This window comes from Zophobas morio, unplaced genomic scaffold, assembly GCF_036711695.1.
Source record: "Zophobas morio isolate AGI-343-1 ecotype UQ-CSIRO unplaced genomic scaffold, CSIRO_AGI_Zmor_V1 ptg000021l, whole genome shotgun sequence".
Classification (NCBI taxonomy): domain Eukaryota; kingdom Metazoa; phylum Arthropoda; class Insecta; order Coleoptera; family Tenebrionidae; genus Zophobas; species Zophobas morio.
The window spans coordinates 8568534-8585753 of record NW_026972126.1 but is presented as its reverse complement, the minus strand read 5'-3'; the positions used below and the strand labels follow the sequence as shown (position 1 = coordinate 8585753).

Genomic DNA, 17220 nt, shown 5'->3' with positions numbered 1-17220 from the left:
TTGTGAGTGAAACAAGGGTATTCAACGACTTTTCAATTTCAACAAAAGAGAATCTTGATACCAATGGTAAACACTTGAGGTGGATTCATAAACAACAAATACAAAAGTACGTAATTTTACAAAAATCAAATAACATTTACCATGCAAAATTTTGAAGTGACATCATCAAATTGTTGATGGGGATGATCAGACAAATATACTTAACATACATCTAGAAAGCGCCAACAATCCGTCCAGTAATTTCGGAAATTATCTGTCTAATAATAATGGACACAGACAACTAATTTTTAAGCCAAATATTTATTCGTTTTTTATTTTGTGACAATAATACAAACAAACGTTAATTACAACAAAGAAGATGATTCTGGCATGTCAGTGACCTATTAAGTGAGACAAGCAATATAATTAACTACTGCAAAATGAAGCTTCCAATTTATCTGCTTTTTTGTCAGGATTTTATCATTTTTATATTACATCACTTTATTGACAATGTGTGGCATTCTTAACCATACATAACCTCACTTTTCTTTCGCAAAATTTCAAGTCTTCCACAAGATAATAATTAAACTAACTAAATAAAACTCTGCCACAAATAGGAAGCACAAATTTTAATCACACCAACACAAAAACTACCAAAAAGTCAAAAGCTCAACTAGTGCAAGTCCGCTTCCACGATAATTTACCCTTAGTCCGGCTAATAAACATCAGCTTAAATGGAAGTCGCACAAGACTCTATTATGAAACGAACCATAAAAATTAGATCTCGAGTTGGTAGATAAAACTTGAACGCAAAACGAGCAACAAAAATCCTCCACTTCCTAGCTGAACTTTTGAGCCAATGGCTTGAAACAAATACCCCAAACTCTTTATTTCGCAAAAAGGGTATACATGAGACAACATCTTCATGTAAACGCCACACTCAATGCAGTGACTAGTAGTGTGCCGACGCGATATTTTTATTAACGGCCCCAGGAAACGAGCATGTTTTGGGCTTTTGCCAAATAACCAACGTACTTTTTCGTTAATTTATCTCTTCTTTGTTATTTTAGACTCGCTTTATATCGGGAACGATGAAATCACGACTGGTAAAAGCAAAAAAAAATATACATAAAGATGCCATTCTTTTTCGTCTTGGGAAATGTTGCAGATCAATTTGAATAAAATCGTCATTGGCGAGGCGATTCGGCGACGTTCCAGAACCGTAAAGTTGAAAATGAAAGATGAAGATGGGTTTCGCTTTAAAATGGCCGACGATGTGGACGCAGTTGAATCCCCGATAAGTGAGTTTCTGGTTGGTGACACAATGCGAGAAAAATCGGTGTCGGATGTCGGCGATATCGGTGAAAATAATAAATGGTGAAGTGGAAGAACGTTTGATTTTGATTCTTGTTAAAAAGATATATCCGTAAAATATGACGCTAGATGACTACAATCGACAACTTTTATAGTTATCTGCAGTAAGGTTGGCAAGTTCGAAGTTGACTTTTCAAGTTTTACACGTCGCTGACTCGATTTATTTTATCGGAAGAATCAGGAAACTGAAATCAAACTAGGAAGCAGAATATAAACGGGAAGTTAGATGCATTAATTATAACCGCTAAAAAAGAAATACAGCGAATTGTAAATGTCCTCTGTTCTAATTATACCTAATTGTTTTACTTAAAAAAACGCTTTATTCTAGAACTGTATGCCATATTTTTTCTAAGATCTAAATTTATTCCTCAATAAAAATTCTATATTTATATGGTTTGTCCCTAATGAGAGAATAATGGAATAATAACAGTTAGTTACGTGTTATATGTTACAATTTACACTTTTTTTCTCGCCACTTCCTTGGGTACCAAACAGGACACTTTCATTAAGAAAACAAAAGGACCAACGTATTGTTGATTGTTTTATCTGCATCTCAGCCTAATCTTAATCAGCCTGCAAAGTAGGTGTAGTTTGCTAGATAAAAACTAATGTTTTACGGCATGTACCTACATTTGTCTACATGAGGTCATTAAAATCGAATCCTTGTCCACACCGTGTGAACATACACCTTGATCTTGGCCACGTACAATACAATAATGTGATTAGACAGTTAGAACCACAATACCGTTTGTAAATTACCATGTTATTGCCTATATTACACAGTACTACGATGTTTAGAATTTACCACAGTTCACTCCAACTTTTGCGCATCGGAAGAACGTCAAATGCACTATAAATACCGAATTACATAACTACAAATGCAATGTAGCAAAAGCTTGTAATGCCCGCTTTTACCTTGAATTATTTTCTAGGATTCGCTTTAATCCAACAACAAACAAAGCGTGCGAACATTATCTCAAAGTTCTATCTCAAAAATCATTGAACAACGTCATTTGTGTCAAACGAATTAAACTTTATCTGCGAATCAAAAGATTATGATGCAACTGACATTTGTTTTCTTTTTTTAATGAAACAAGACTTGAGGGCAAAATACTGCTCCTATCTCCCATAATCTCGACTAATTCTCAAATAATATCTTCATTATAATCTGAAAAATATGTTATTAACAACCTCTTCAAAACTAATCAGATTTAATCTCAGGGGTCACGTATCTCCGCACGCACTTTGTTCTTTGAAACCGGGAAAAATGTTAAGATATAATTTATGGTTGCGTGAAATATCTTCTATTGTATTTTATTAAAGTGTTTAGTTGTTTCATCTTGTGGTATTGTTCAAACATAACCGTAGTTTTAATTTTCAAACCTAACGTAATTGTGCAGATATTTATGAAGGAAATAAATAAGAAATTCATTTGAACAAAACAGTATCATACCACAAAGCGCAAGATAAAACTTTATGAAATTTATTTCATCCTGGATTGTGTAGTTTCAAATAAACTCAGTTATTGTGTTAAGTCTAATTCCACGGTTTGATGTTTTCATGAGTTCAAAAACCCAAAGCAAGAAACTGTGAAAAACTAGGAAATAATTTCAGCGACATATCGCATTGTTGCCGAATGGGTGATTGTACGAGTAACGATAGTCTTTGTTGTGCTGCACTTTAATGACCATGTTTTACAATGGCGCTTATGAAAAGAATAAGCATAATTTAAAAAAATATATCTATAATTGTTCGCAAGCATTTCGGCAAATAACTGTAATTACGTTTAATTACTTCTTCATATTTTACTGATACATAATTATACCGCGTAGAATGTACAAAGAGAAGGCATTTTTTTCTTTTTTGACAAATGTTGAATATCATAAAGTACGGAACAAGAAACTACATTAAAAAAATCTGATATATTTTAACACATAGTTTTAAAATAACATTGCCAATGAATTATTTACCAATGTTGGTTGATTGTGCAACTAATCATGCTAATAATGCGAATTGCTACTATCCATTCACAATTCTTTCCAAGTAGCGTTGGTCAGAAAAATGTAGTAAGTCTTTTGGTAGTCAGTACAGGATAATCAAAATTCCGTCAATTTTTCTTGTTAGATTTTGTTATTTTAAATGTAAGGTTGGAAAATATGTCAGAAACATAAACATTGTTGACAAAGTTGAGCATATTATTATTATTTACACTTTGTGATAAAATTTTTGACGTTTATTAGAAAACAATGCACTTATCTTTTTTTTTAAGATCGAATTGCATGCGCTAGTAATGTTGGTTGCATAATCACCTAATTTTAGCAGTGCGTTGATTCTGTCAACTGTTTTGTTGTGGATAGTGAAATAGTTGTCTGCATAACAAGTGGGAAATGTCATTAATCTGTCATTTTTCCCATCCAATGATATCTCTTGTCGGGCGTAAGTCAAGGAAATGATAATAGGTATTACTACTAAAGAATTCCCGGACCAATGGTGCTCAAATTGTCGATGTATGTTAGGAATATCGCGCAGACGGTAAAACGATAACCAAAATTTGTCTAATTATCCTCAGCAAAAATTTGATGATTTCACCTCAAAATGTTTCATAGTACATAATATTTAAACATTATAAAACAACATACGCCTGTACTTGTGGTTTACGAATCCGATTTTAGATTTTATCCTTGTCATTGAGATTTTCCCCAAAAAAATCAAATAATATAATAATATTTTATGATATTACAAGAGAAGCGCAATAGCAACGGTGCCATAAGTGGGATTCGACGGTTCATGGGTCACTTCTTTTCTTTACATTTAACTATATTATCTATATTTTTACTTCCCAAACGTAAGATAAGGAAGTATTGTACTACGGTCCATCACGAAACATCTTTTCGCGACGTTCCATGACCCCTGGAGTAGGGAAAAGTTTATAAAAGTTTTTATTATTTACCTATATTTTGTAACTTATAGGGGGTCACATAAAATAAATAATATTTAGCAAAATCAAATTTGCTCATTTTCGAAAAAGCTGGATTTGTTGCAGTGTACTCACGGTCGCGCGAAGTTCTTCAGTAATAAATTTGGATTGATTTTTTTAATATCGGTTATTTTTCATGCATAAAAGTAATTAAAAAAGTTGCAACTTATGGATTGAAATACATACGATTACTTGCAACGGCATTTAAAAACATCACCAGCTTCCCACCAGAACCTATTTCGGTTGAAAACCTAAAAGATTCAGTTTAAAAGGAAAAAAGTCAGCTTTAGTAAAATTAAAATAGTTTCCATAAACAAATACCCTGTTCACAAAATTTTAATAAATCATGTAATGTACAATTTTCAGTTGTACAAATTTAGGAAAAGAAAAAATTAAGCAAGGTTTATAACCTCGAAATTACAAAAAAATATTTAAGTAATTTGCATCTTTTGTAAAATTATGTATCACTTCAAAATTTCAAACCTAACGATTAAGTAACTAATTTTCCCCTAAAACATTGAGTCACAAAGTATGAAAGACATTTATTTAAAAAAAATAATTGAAAATGAATTGTCACAACAGAGAGGTTGTACTGTACTTTTTCTACTGAATTGAATTAGATACAACAGTAGGACTTTTCGTTGCGGAAATAGAAACAACAGCGGCTTAAAAAAATAGGAAATATTTACTAAAAAAGCAACATTCACCATCAATTTTATTTAAATACAAAAAATGTTTTGACTTTTATTAATAGTTTGGTTCTAGTAATAATAACTTATGTCCAAATGATAGATGAATATCCCGCAATCGAAAAAAAAACAACTGCGGTAACTTCGACTACCAAACATACGCCAATTTCCATTCCAGTTTGAGTACATTTTCAGGCTTTTTAATTCAATTTTTGAATTTCTGAATTTGAAATTTTTCAAATTTTTATTTTTTTTAATTTCAATTCCAGTTTTAAAATTTTTAATTATTCGACCAATTTTTAAAAAGAAACCGAAATTTTCTGATTTTTCAAGCTTTCCATTTTTCAATTTTTCAGTTTATTTAGTCAGTTTTTTAGCCCTCAATTTTTGATTTTTTTGTTTTTTCCGAATTTCACTTTTTGAATTTTGAATTTTTAGAATTTTAATTTTTCAATTCTTTCATCTTCAAATATTCAATTTCTCAATGTTTTAAGTTTTTAATTATTCAGTTTTGCAATTTTTCAATTTTTATTTTTTAAATTTTTCGAATTTTAAGTTTTTGTATTTTTTAATTGTTAGATTATCCAACTTTTTAAATAAATCAAAAAACAACTGCGGTGACTTCGATTACCAAACATACGACAAGTCTCATTCCAATTTAAGCTTTGATGTGTATACACAATATTTTCAATTTCAACAATTGTACAATTTTAGCCATGTAAAATATTGAAAAAATTATTTGAATAATTTCAACAGAACTCCCTGGCCCATGAAATACGGCGAATTAATCCTTGATTGATAAATTATAAAATTTGATTTTAAGGAATTTAATTGTGATATGTATAAATTTAAAATAATATAAATAAAATATCAGTAATATCGGCCCATGAAAAAATCGAGCACGTGACCTTCGCGATACAGGTCGAGATACCGCTGTGCCATCGAAATGATTCCCCTGCCTGGCTGTCAAGGCGGGTTCATAAAACATAAGTACAGGGGTATGCTACTTTATAAAATTTAAATCCTATTTGCTTTGAAAAATCTTGAGGGGACGTCATCATCTTGTTGGGGGGAATAATTAGACACATTTTGGTTAAAATTTGAGACTAATGGGTACAGCAGTTTCGGAGATTATTTGTCTAATAAAAATCGACAGACAGACGGAAACGAGGGACTTATTTTTTCGTACTTTAGAGGTCATGAAACGTCGAGAAAACAAGAGAAACGGGTGGACCCTATTACAGTAGCTCGGGGAGTAAAAAATTAAAATTCAGCAAACACACACAGTTCACCCACAAACAAAAATTAACATACATATGTTCTACATATATGAGTAAAATCTGTATCAATTTTACCTGCAGATAAAAATTGTGCTCATTTAAATTCAATGACTTCATTTTTATATTCAGCTCAGAACAATAAAGTAATTTTTGCCCATCGCTGTCACAGTTAGCCCATAAAATTCATAAACAACTATATATTCTCTACAAAAGGATTGCTTGTGGTTATAAAATGTCAGTTAACGGTACTAAAACACATCATCTTTCTTTCTTCCATTTCTGGCAAGAACACCGAAGAGAAAAACTTGGAAAAAACAAAACAATTTCAAGTGTTTAAGATTCTAAGTATAATTACATGTCATGATGAGAATGTACAAATCCTTGCAACAATTGCACCAAATGTGTCAATTAAATTTAATCTCAATAGTATGAGATTAACAGAGCATAATTTAAAGTAGGTATATGTTTTTTGAAATACGAATTTAATTAAATCAACATTTTGACGTTGTTATCTTTCTTCGTGTAATAAAAGTTAAAAGCAATTAGAGCATAAAACCAATTTTTCAAGGCGACACAATTGTCTTTCTTACAACATTAGGGGCCTATTGAACATAAAACAATGGTACAAGCAATAAATCCATCGATAAAACCGCCGCCCACTATTTAAAAAGATGTCGAAAAGTTGAACACCGAAGCCTCTTTTTGCCTAGTTAACACATCAATCAAACCATCAACCTGATCGATTAGAAAAAACATCCGGAAACGTCAGCCATATTGATCACCATCAATCTTCTTAAATCCCATCCTCTTAATCCACGATTTCGAGATAAACAGTATGTTTTTTGTTGCCACCCTGCGCTCAACAGATGTATCGACAGCATTACCATTGGAAACTTCCGCGCGCAAAAACCCCACATCCGAAAGAATTTCGCAATGATTTACAAACAGCGTCGAACTTATCACTTTGACATTTCGAGTGTTAGATAATATTCCCGATACGGATCGTCCATTTGCATATAAAACAATGCACCATGTCTATCTGATGAAATAAATCCTCGTATCGTGTTTCGCTCGACTCGGAAAAAAAGAGTGGATCGCTGATGCGGCCCTGGTAACACGGCAATTATCTAATAATTCCCAACCCCCGAAGAAGGCTTTTTCCAATTTTCACTCATTACGTTTTAATTAACCGTTCGAGATGCGTGGTCGTTGGTGGAATTAATGAACGAAATTTATGAGTTTCCTTCGTGATCGGGCTGTTGATGGGGCGAACAGACCGACTGTTAGACATTTCTCTTACAAATTTCTATCCAAAAGCCAAGGGGACATGTTAACGACGTTTACGTGACCTCAAACTGCATAATCTATCGTCGCGATTGTCGACCGGAACGGAAGTCGGGGGTTGAGGATGAGGAGGCTCATCAACACACGTAATGTTAAGTCGCGGATGCCACTACCAACATTTAATTAGATTTATGGAGGATTTTCGAATTATACTATTCGAAATTTTTCAACATTTTCAAGTGGAAAGCAAGTTCATTGAAACATGTTCAGTGTTAAGGTGAACGAACAACTAAAACATCGATCAATGAAGGTACAATCATAATCAGTACATGGTGAAAAACACCACCTGTTGATTTGAGTTGACGTTAAGACGAAAAATTATGCTACACTTTCGTAGATCCTCCTAATACACTAACAGGTTTTGACAGCTAAAAAAGAACCTATGTCAAAGTAAGCAGTAAAAATTTAATAACATTTTCGAAATATAAACGTAAAGTGCTCAATGTTAACAATTTTAGTTAGAAATTTTGTACTTACTCTTTTTAATGAAGAATCAAAAATGCATTTTTTTAATTATCATGAATTATTTGCACAGCCGAATAGCGTACTTAATGAAGGCTTTAACAACATTGCATTTTGTATAGTAGGACAAACGAGACATGAACAACGTCGGTAAGTGACATTTTCGTGGAATCTAGGTATCCAGAAGACTTAAACTAATATTTATACCACGCAATTAAGGAATATTTAATATGATGTCTTCGGTTTCAGTACTTGATTCATTTAAAAACATATGGGTAGACGCCCTCATTTTTATTTATATACAGGGTAAATCAATAAACGTGCCGTCCTCGATATTTCATTACATATTAGAGGTAGAAAAAAGTCAAAGACTAAAGTTGTACGGCTTTTTAAGCTGCATATACAGAATTATATTCGAGTACACACAATGTGTTATTTTGAAGGGACAGCACAGAACTTAGTTTTTTTAAATACATTTTTTTAATAGAACACCTGTATTTTATTACTGCATCTTACTCTATTTATTGTTCTCCTTCTTTCAATATGTATGAATATGAACAAAAATCAAAATAAAATACAGTATGTTCTATTTGAAGTAACTGAAATATCAATACATATTTGAAAATTGTTAAATTTAAAATTTTTACACCCGTACATTAAAAGCAATTTGATTTAGACCACAATAAAACTCATATTTTTATTTATCTCTCCACAAAATATAGTACCCCGATTTTAAAAATAACCCTATTCCGATTTTTTTGTGAACCCTTCCATTACTAAAAAATTTGAAGAAAATTGAAATAACTTGGTAACATTGCAACCGAATTTCGAAAATAAGCTATGCACGGTTATAAAGCCTTAAAAAAGATCAATCAGAATAAATAAAAATTTATAGGATACTACTAAAAAAAAAATGTGTGCTATGCCTTAAAAACAGAACCCTCTGTATACTTTGAAAATATCATTTTAAATATGGTCTCTCACGCCCTGTACAACTTTAGTCTTATTAGATTTGTTTTCTCTATTAATGTAAATATATAATAATAATTAAATTTAATGAGCCGTTAGTGACTCACTCTGAATATCATAAAAGGTTAGAGGAAATTATGTTGGAAAATAATTACGGTATTGTCGTGTTGACCAATAATTGTGCAGAAATTAAAAATGGTGAAGTTACATAATTTCCAATAAGTTATTTTTTCGACTATTTAAAATTTTTTTAAAGTTTATGTACGTCATCTGACACTGTAATTCGAAAAAATCTGGGCAAAGTACATATTGAGTTTTGAATTCCAACTATGTTTTTAAGAAAGTACTACATTCAGTCCTCTTTGTGTAAGTTCATTATACAGTATATGTATAACTTTTGAGAATATTTATTTATGAATAGAATTTTTACGTTCTAGAAATTGTTTTGAACACACTGACATTACTGAAATTTATTTGAAATGGCCAAAAACCCCTGTTTGTTGTCTATCATCTCTGTCAATATTTATTAGAAAGGTCTCCAAAACTGCTGGACTGATTTTATATTTTGGTCACTTGCGCGCCGTGGTTAGTTTACACTATGTAGCAGGTGTAATTGCCAAAATAGTTATAGAACACTTGCGCGTAAATATGTGATCACAAGGGTTGTCATTGCCTACAGGTACACAGCTGATAAGAAGCTTACATTACAGCTCCCTGAGTTTCAGAGCAAGTCTAACAGTACACTACTTTTGCAAAAAGTGTTTGTTATAGATCTGTAAAAAATCAAATAGTTTCTTAATAAAGTGTTTTATTTTTAGAAGAAAAGTTTTACTGGTAGAAAATTTAGGAACAATAAATATACTTTCAACTCTATATATATTTAAAGATTAATAAATACCTGTGCAATTGTGTGAAAGTTAAGTTATTTCTCCGAGTTTTTATTTAAAGTGATACCCATGTAAACTTCTACGACCAGTGTTGCCAACGTCGCATAAATAAAATTTTTTCAAACATCTATCAAACTATCCGATTTTGTCCGAACAGTTGCCAATATGCGAATAATAGTTAAAATAAAATTGAAATAAAATTTTTATATTAAGTATTTTATTAACAAAATTATCGGGGCTTCTGTAGTATCCGCAATTAGAACAATTATCCGCCACGTGGCAACTCTAACTACTACAGGCAACAACTGTTTAGTGTATTAACCCTTCAAATTATATGTAAATTTTTCTGACCGCTGCGCGTAACTGTCCCTTTCTGACCGCTGCGCACAAATGTCCCATGTTCGGAAAATGCTAACCAAAATTTGTGTGTCTGCATCAACAATTTGATGACCTCACCTCAAAGTATTGCATGATAAAAGCTATTTAAAGTTTAGAAAATAACATACTGTGACACTTATGATCTATGAATCCGCCTTGATTTTTACTTTCCGAGGGTAAGCTAAGAAAATATTGTAACAGAATCCATCGGACAAACGTCTGCCTTCATGTTTGTCATTGCTCCATGACCTCCAGAGCACAACAAAATAGGTTTCCCGTTTCTGTCTGTTTATCTGCCGTCCGTCTGCCTCGATTTTTATTAGACTTATAGTTTCCGAAAATACTAGACCGATTGTTGTGAAATTAACCAAAATTTGTCTAATTATCACCAGTAACACCGTAATGACGTGCATTCAAATTTTTCATAAGAAATAGTATACTATTTAAATTTTATAAAACTATATACTCATCTTATAATTTTTCAAAGAAGAGGGAAAACAATACGAAATATAAGAATGTAACTAGTGGTGTAGATCATTTATTTTGTATATCGAAAGTCCCGGGTTCGGTCTCTGGCATCACCATTTTTTTTTCACTATGACTAGTATTATCTTTTTTTTCTAAAAAGCTGGATGTTTGATTGCACTTCAGGAACCAGGGAAGTTCTATCTGATAACATGAAACTTTTGTTTATTTTAACGTCTTCTTTAAGAGAATTACTACTGGAATTAATGACCTATGTATTGGAATGGAAAATGAGTAATTTTTAGATTTATTTTGGAATTTGAAATCCCAGATTTTATTTGAACCAAGTTTGGCTAAGAACGATTTTTTTTTTTTCAATTGGAAAAGATGTATGTATTATAATAATGTTTATTTTTGTACGTGTAATTATAATACTATTTGTATTTATTGTTAATTGTTCATTTCACTGTACGTCTTAAGAGCATTCCTTCTGCACTAAAATTCTTTATGAAATTTTTGGAATTCTTGTTAACGGTTTTGTACACATTGGAATTACTAGAATGTGTATGGAACTATAGAAATATATTTGGAATTACTGTAATTTTTTCGGTATCTACTGGAATTATTTCCTACTTGGTGATATTTAGATCCCTATTTCCCCAATTTGTTAATTTCTAGAAGTGGTGAAGTAACTCACCAAAATTACAGCAACTTCCTAATATTGTTTGGAACGACTCGGAAATAAATTTACACTCTTTGCAATTTGGGTAACGATCAACCTCGACCTAGCACAATACATTTGAGGTTGCACATGACTTATTGAGGTTATGTGTAACTATCTTGCGTTTATTTGAAGTTTATCCGAATTATATGTCATCTGAATCTTATTCAAGACTATGCTAACATTTAGGTCCTTCTTTAACTGCCAACGAAAACAGCGAACCAAATGCAGTAAAAGAAACATATTATTGTAAACGCATGTTGCGTCAAATTTAGTCCATAATTTCTTGACACCTCTTCATTACGCCTAGAGCTTATTTGAAATCAGAAGTACATCGAGTGGGAGGGATGAATGCGCGAAGCGCGAAAATGGGCGAAGAGTATGGACGAGTCAGTGGCGGACCATTAGTGTTGTTATTGGGGTTTGCACGTTGCTCGCGTTAGTATGTATAAGAACGTACAAAACAGGTCCGAAGAGTAAAGGAAGTTCGTTCTCGACGCCTCTGATTCTGTGAAAGTAGTGCTCATGCGCACTGAATATTGTTTCAAATACTGGTATCTGCGCTCTTTTATTGCTGTGTACTTCTGCTTTCAAATAAGCTCTAACAAATTATTTTCATGGGGTATTTATAACCTGATTAGTCTAACAACACAGGCAACTACGGCGAATTCCAAAAATATCCGGCCACCTATTTCCAAAAATTGTAGTCATTTTAATAATTCGAAATTGTTTGAAAGTTGTAAATTCGAATTCAATATTGCCATGTCAATAGACGACTCTGAAAGTTTGCCTGTTGTTTGAATACATTTTCTTCAATAATATTTAGGAAACACAAATTTCGTTAGTATCAAGATTTTTTTTCATTTATTTGCAGAATTTCTATTGTACAATTTATTGCTTACGCAAGCTGCATTCCAAAGCGATTCAGTCGTTCATTTCCAGACTCCATAATACAAATCTTATTTGTAAACACGGATTAAATTTGGTGTTGTCTTAAACAACACTCTGCGGTCTGTTTTTCCGACTCTACCATGATTTACGCACACATACCATATTATTAAAACGAATAATTAATATCGTCAAATTGGGGAGTGATTTATTAACGCACAAAAGAAAAGCAGATGTCCAAATCAGCAGTAACAAAACAAGGTTGAAAGCCATCAACTGTCACGGTAGATTTCTCGAAAATATAAATTTATAACGTACCTTCACCCACTTGGCACTTCAATTACGTTTAAACTATCATAATCCGTGAATTTTTCTGTCTTGTACTATCCAATTCAAATGAAAACATGTGTCCCTCAAAAAAACTGAACAAACCGAGCTTCTAGATTTTTTCCGCGGGAACTGCTTTTCACATGCCAAATGCCAAATTTCTCGAGTTTAAAAATAAACACAAAAACAAAATTCGTCCCACTAAATCCTTTTTAGAGTGTGGGTCAAGAGTAGCATTATTTTGATTCGCAGAATCTGCTTTTTCGTCACAGATCTTTTAAAGCTGAAACACTTTTAGTTTTGGGTTTTGAGATCGATCGAGAAATTTAAGAACATGGTAACAGTTTTTGTGTTTATGTTTTAAAACTAATTCATATTTTCACAGTTAATGAGACCGAAAAAAAATGCAGAATCACGAAACTGCTGTTGAAATAGCGACTTGTGATAGAACTGTAAACAATATCTCATTGTCACCTGTCAAGCAAGTGCGACAATTAGCACATAATTAAGTCTAAAAACATACTAAAGTAGGTGTCTTAAAATAAAAAATATTGTTTGTTAAGTAGGATTTTAATTACTTGAACTTGCCACTTGTCGTCTGCTAGATAATCCGTTACTTTTCTCACTTGCGAAAATTATAATTTCTGTAACGAAAAACAGTTTTTGTTGACTCCTACTTAATCTTAATCGTCTTACATTTAACAGGATCCGTCTATTGAAATTTTAAGCCAATTGACCAACTTGCACCGCCAATTTAATGTTTCACAAGTTCTGCTAAATTTTCTTGCGCTTCCACCAACTTTAGAGAAAACTTGTGCTGAAGCGTGCTCTATGCATCTAAAAAAAAACTAATTTTTCGCTCTTCCTGTCTGCATTAGTTAACGAGATAATATTGAAAACATTTTCTCACCAACTAAAATCACTAGGGAAATGTTTTCGCACAAGATTTAGTTAGTGTAAAATAGGTCAAATGCACAATCGGACGCACAGCAAACCCAAGATTCGACTAATTCACAATTGTGTTTTTGACACTTGTTAGATTAGTGGAATACAATAGCGTACATACGGCGGGAGATAATTTATTATGGCGTGTATTGTACTAAATTTATCGGGCGAATGATAATAGATTCTCACCCATTAAAGTCTATCGACTCGAGACGGAGTCGCTACACGTTGGCACATTAATAAAGAACACCTATAATACTCGTACTCATTAGAACTTAACAGCTCTTCGAACAAAAAGCATAGGTATTAACATAGACGAAGAATTCCATTGAAGCGATGATTTATGGCGGCATTCAAAGCTCCAATAATTATTGAAGTTAAAGGTTACCATGTAGCCGTATAATCTGATTCTAAATAGAAAATCATAAATTATATGTCAGTGAAATTTATAAGGGCCACGCTCTCTGAAAGCAAACTTGTGTCTGCGGCATACATCACGGCAGTTAACTAATAATGGGTTATCAAATTATGTACTATATTTAGATAATACAATTATTCGGAGACTACAAAATTATCAATTTAACTACGACTATGAAATACTGGTGACAGCAATTTATGGCTTGCCCGTACGCATTTGCTTGATGAAGTCAACCGCGGAGCTCAACTGTTTAATTATCCATATTTATAATTTACTTAAACAATACTCATCGCGTTTTATTATTTGCTAATTGGGTTTAATCTATTGAAAAAATCTCTTAACAACGTTAGCGAAACCATAAATTAAGACGTGAACAGAATAGCTGATGCGTAAAACTAGTTTTCTTGTGTTTGTTATTATGGTATCACAGAAAATTGCGATATTCATTTATTATTCCTACCTGTCACTAATGTCGTTTAGCTAGCTTGGTTCCAGCCATTAACTAAAGACTATAATTAAAAGGCGCCTTTTGTAATTTGAATAAATTAAATGGAGGAAATTAACACGCAAATTTTTTCTAGTGACATTGGATTTGTTTAAACGGCGCGGGTCCTTTTTTTTATTTAATTAATTTCGACGAAAATTTTGTGCCTCAAGGATGTCTGCAACTTCTACCAGTTTGTATACTCATGACGTGTCTAATAGTACAGTTCATTTATCAGGCGTAATTAACCAGCTTCTAATAAAATATTCATATATCTCGTGAGTCACAATCGGATTTTGTTCAATTACAAATAGTGGTAGAATCACCCTGAAACAAATATCGTTAAGAATTCTGTAATATATTCTCCCGCTACACAAAATGAGGCAAAGGCAGGATGAGTCGTCACCTTAAAAAACATATTAGTACAGCTTACTATTTAATAAGCTGGCATTTCTATTTTGACACATCCAGACTACGATCTGCGCCGCCACATGCACTTTCACAAAGATCCTACGAATTTTATACTTTCAAATTTGTAATCATGTGGTGTTTTATACCATATGATTAAACAAGTATCTGATTACGAGATTTGTGATCAGCACACTTAAGTATGACACATACAGAGTTAATGCCTATTGCAAAAGAATCGGCTAAGTATACTTATATTAATCACGGGCTCCTATTATCTGAAAATTTTCGGTCAAAGTACACACACGAGAAATATTAATTGTATTAAAAAATTCAAAAAGTTTTATATCTTAAAAATCTGGGACTCAATTTAAACTAGAACATGAAGTCTGTTAATAAATGAATATCATAAACTAATAAATAGCTGAAGAATCTCTACAGGACAAAATGGAAGTTTCATTATCCCATAATTAGGCGTCATGTTGTGTCGGTTGCTTCGAGCACTAGAACGTTACCAGTTTTTTTAATTTAATAAGTTGTAATTCACAACCTCCAGAAATATCTATCCAGACTCGGAATCATTACTGTCTTTCTAGCGTAAATTGTCAAAAATGTCAAGCATACTTTTTTTTTAACTCAGGCCAACACATTTATTAAAAGCAAAAAATGATACATGGGATTTATCATGGTACTATTAAGCAATCCAAGGGTTTAACTCTATGCAAGATTCTTTATAAGTGTCTTCTCTATCGGATTATGTAAGATTACGAACTGGTTGTATCCAGTGAATCGGTACAATCAATTCACTTAAGATAATGGAAATAACCAGTTCATTATTAATTTTTTTATCTGTTGTGTAAATCGTGTAAGTAGGTATTCATTATTTTCAGTGTTTGCAGTTACCAAGAGCTGATGAAATATAAGTGTTCGGAACTATAGAAAACACAATTGTGCAGAGAGAATTAACAAGATAATGAAACAATAGTCACAAAAACGTAGTTGAACAGATTTTTAATGGAAAATTACAAAGACCCGACATTTAGCTGGAGAAACTGCATCACTCTCAGAAATTACTTTTGTATACTCACTTCCCACTTTTTTACTACTCTCCTCCGAATTTTGATAATATTTTCAGATTGTGTAAAGAAGGCAGATACTTTAAAAATTTTCATGAAGTCATAATGATCAAAATATTTCACTATGCACTGAGGCGGATTCATAAACCGTAGGTATAGAAGCATTCAATTTTATAGATTTTAAACATGATTTACTTAGCAAATTTTAAGATGACTTCATTACATTGATAGTAGAAATGATCCGATAAATTTTGGTTAGAGTCTATCTTATACACATTCTAGAATACCTACATCCAAAATTTCACAACAATCAGTTCAGTAGTTTGGGAAATTATCGGTCTAACAAACTAGCTAATAAACGATAAATAAACAGAAACGGGAGACGGACACTCTCATGCTGTATAACCGTAAAACATAGACAAGAGATGAGCTACATATTTGTCAAATGGACACTATTAGAATATTTTCTTTAGTTATACCCAGGAAGGACGAATTAACAATTCTTAAGGACCAGGAGGATCACCTGGTAATAATCTTGTATTAAATTTACGCACTTTGTGTCCTACTTTTTCTTCACTCAATTGAATAAGTCCCTATAAGAATGAATAAGGATTTTTGTCTCCTTAATCGTAGTAGCAACTTCCACTATACTCAAGGATAATTAAAATTATACTTCAATGATTTAAATTTTTGTGAAATTTAGATTCTGCTGTTTGCCAATATAAAACCCATTCATCAGTTCGTAGAAAATAAACTTGGCCATTAAAAAAGGGAAAGGGTGGGTGGGCGGGTCAATTTTTTTCATAAATTTAGATTCTACCATTTGTAACAAAAAGTCCACTATTTAGTTATAGCGAATAAATTTCGTCAACAAAAAAGACGGGGTGGAGGGGTGGGTCAACTATCCTCCGTAGTACAAAAACTAAATCGTTAATTTATACGTAACATCGAAATTCCAAGTATTTTTGTTTTCATGTTTTCCAAGGAGTTTTTGTAACTTTTTTAATGTTTTTGTTCTTTTTTTTGTCGTATTTTTGCCATTTTATCCTCTTTTTTTGGCATTTTTTTATGTTTCTTTTGTTGCAATTTTTGGATTGTTTTTTAGATGAAGTTTGTTCTGGTCTTTTTCGCTGTCTTTTTTTAGTCTCC

General features: G+C 32.3%; 1 protein-coding gene and 1 long non-coding RNA gene across 10 annotated transcripts in view; both read right to left on the bottom strand.

Moving 5' to 3' along the window:
- Positions 1 to 17220, bottom strand: part of Pde11 (Phosphodiesterase 11) — a 271340-nt gene that overhangs the window by 20266 nt on the left and 233854 nt on the right. The window lies entirely within an intron of this gene.
- LOC135133215 (uncharacterized) lies at positions 13327 to 13740 on the bottom strand. The gene is made up of 3 exons (XR_010281156.1): positions 13651 to 13740; positions 13437 to 13577; positions 13327 to 13384 (listed from the first exon to the last, which is right to left on the bottom strand). It is a non-coding gene; the product is annotated as an uncharacterized LOC135133215 (long non-coding RNA).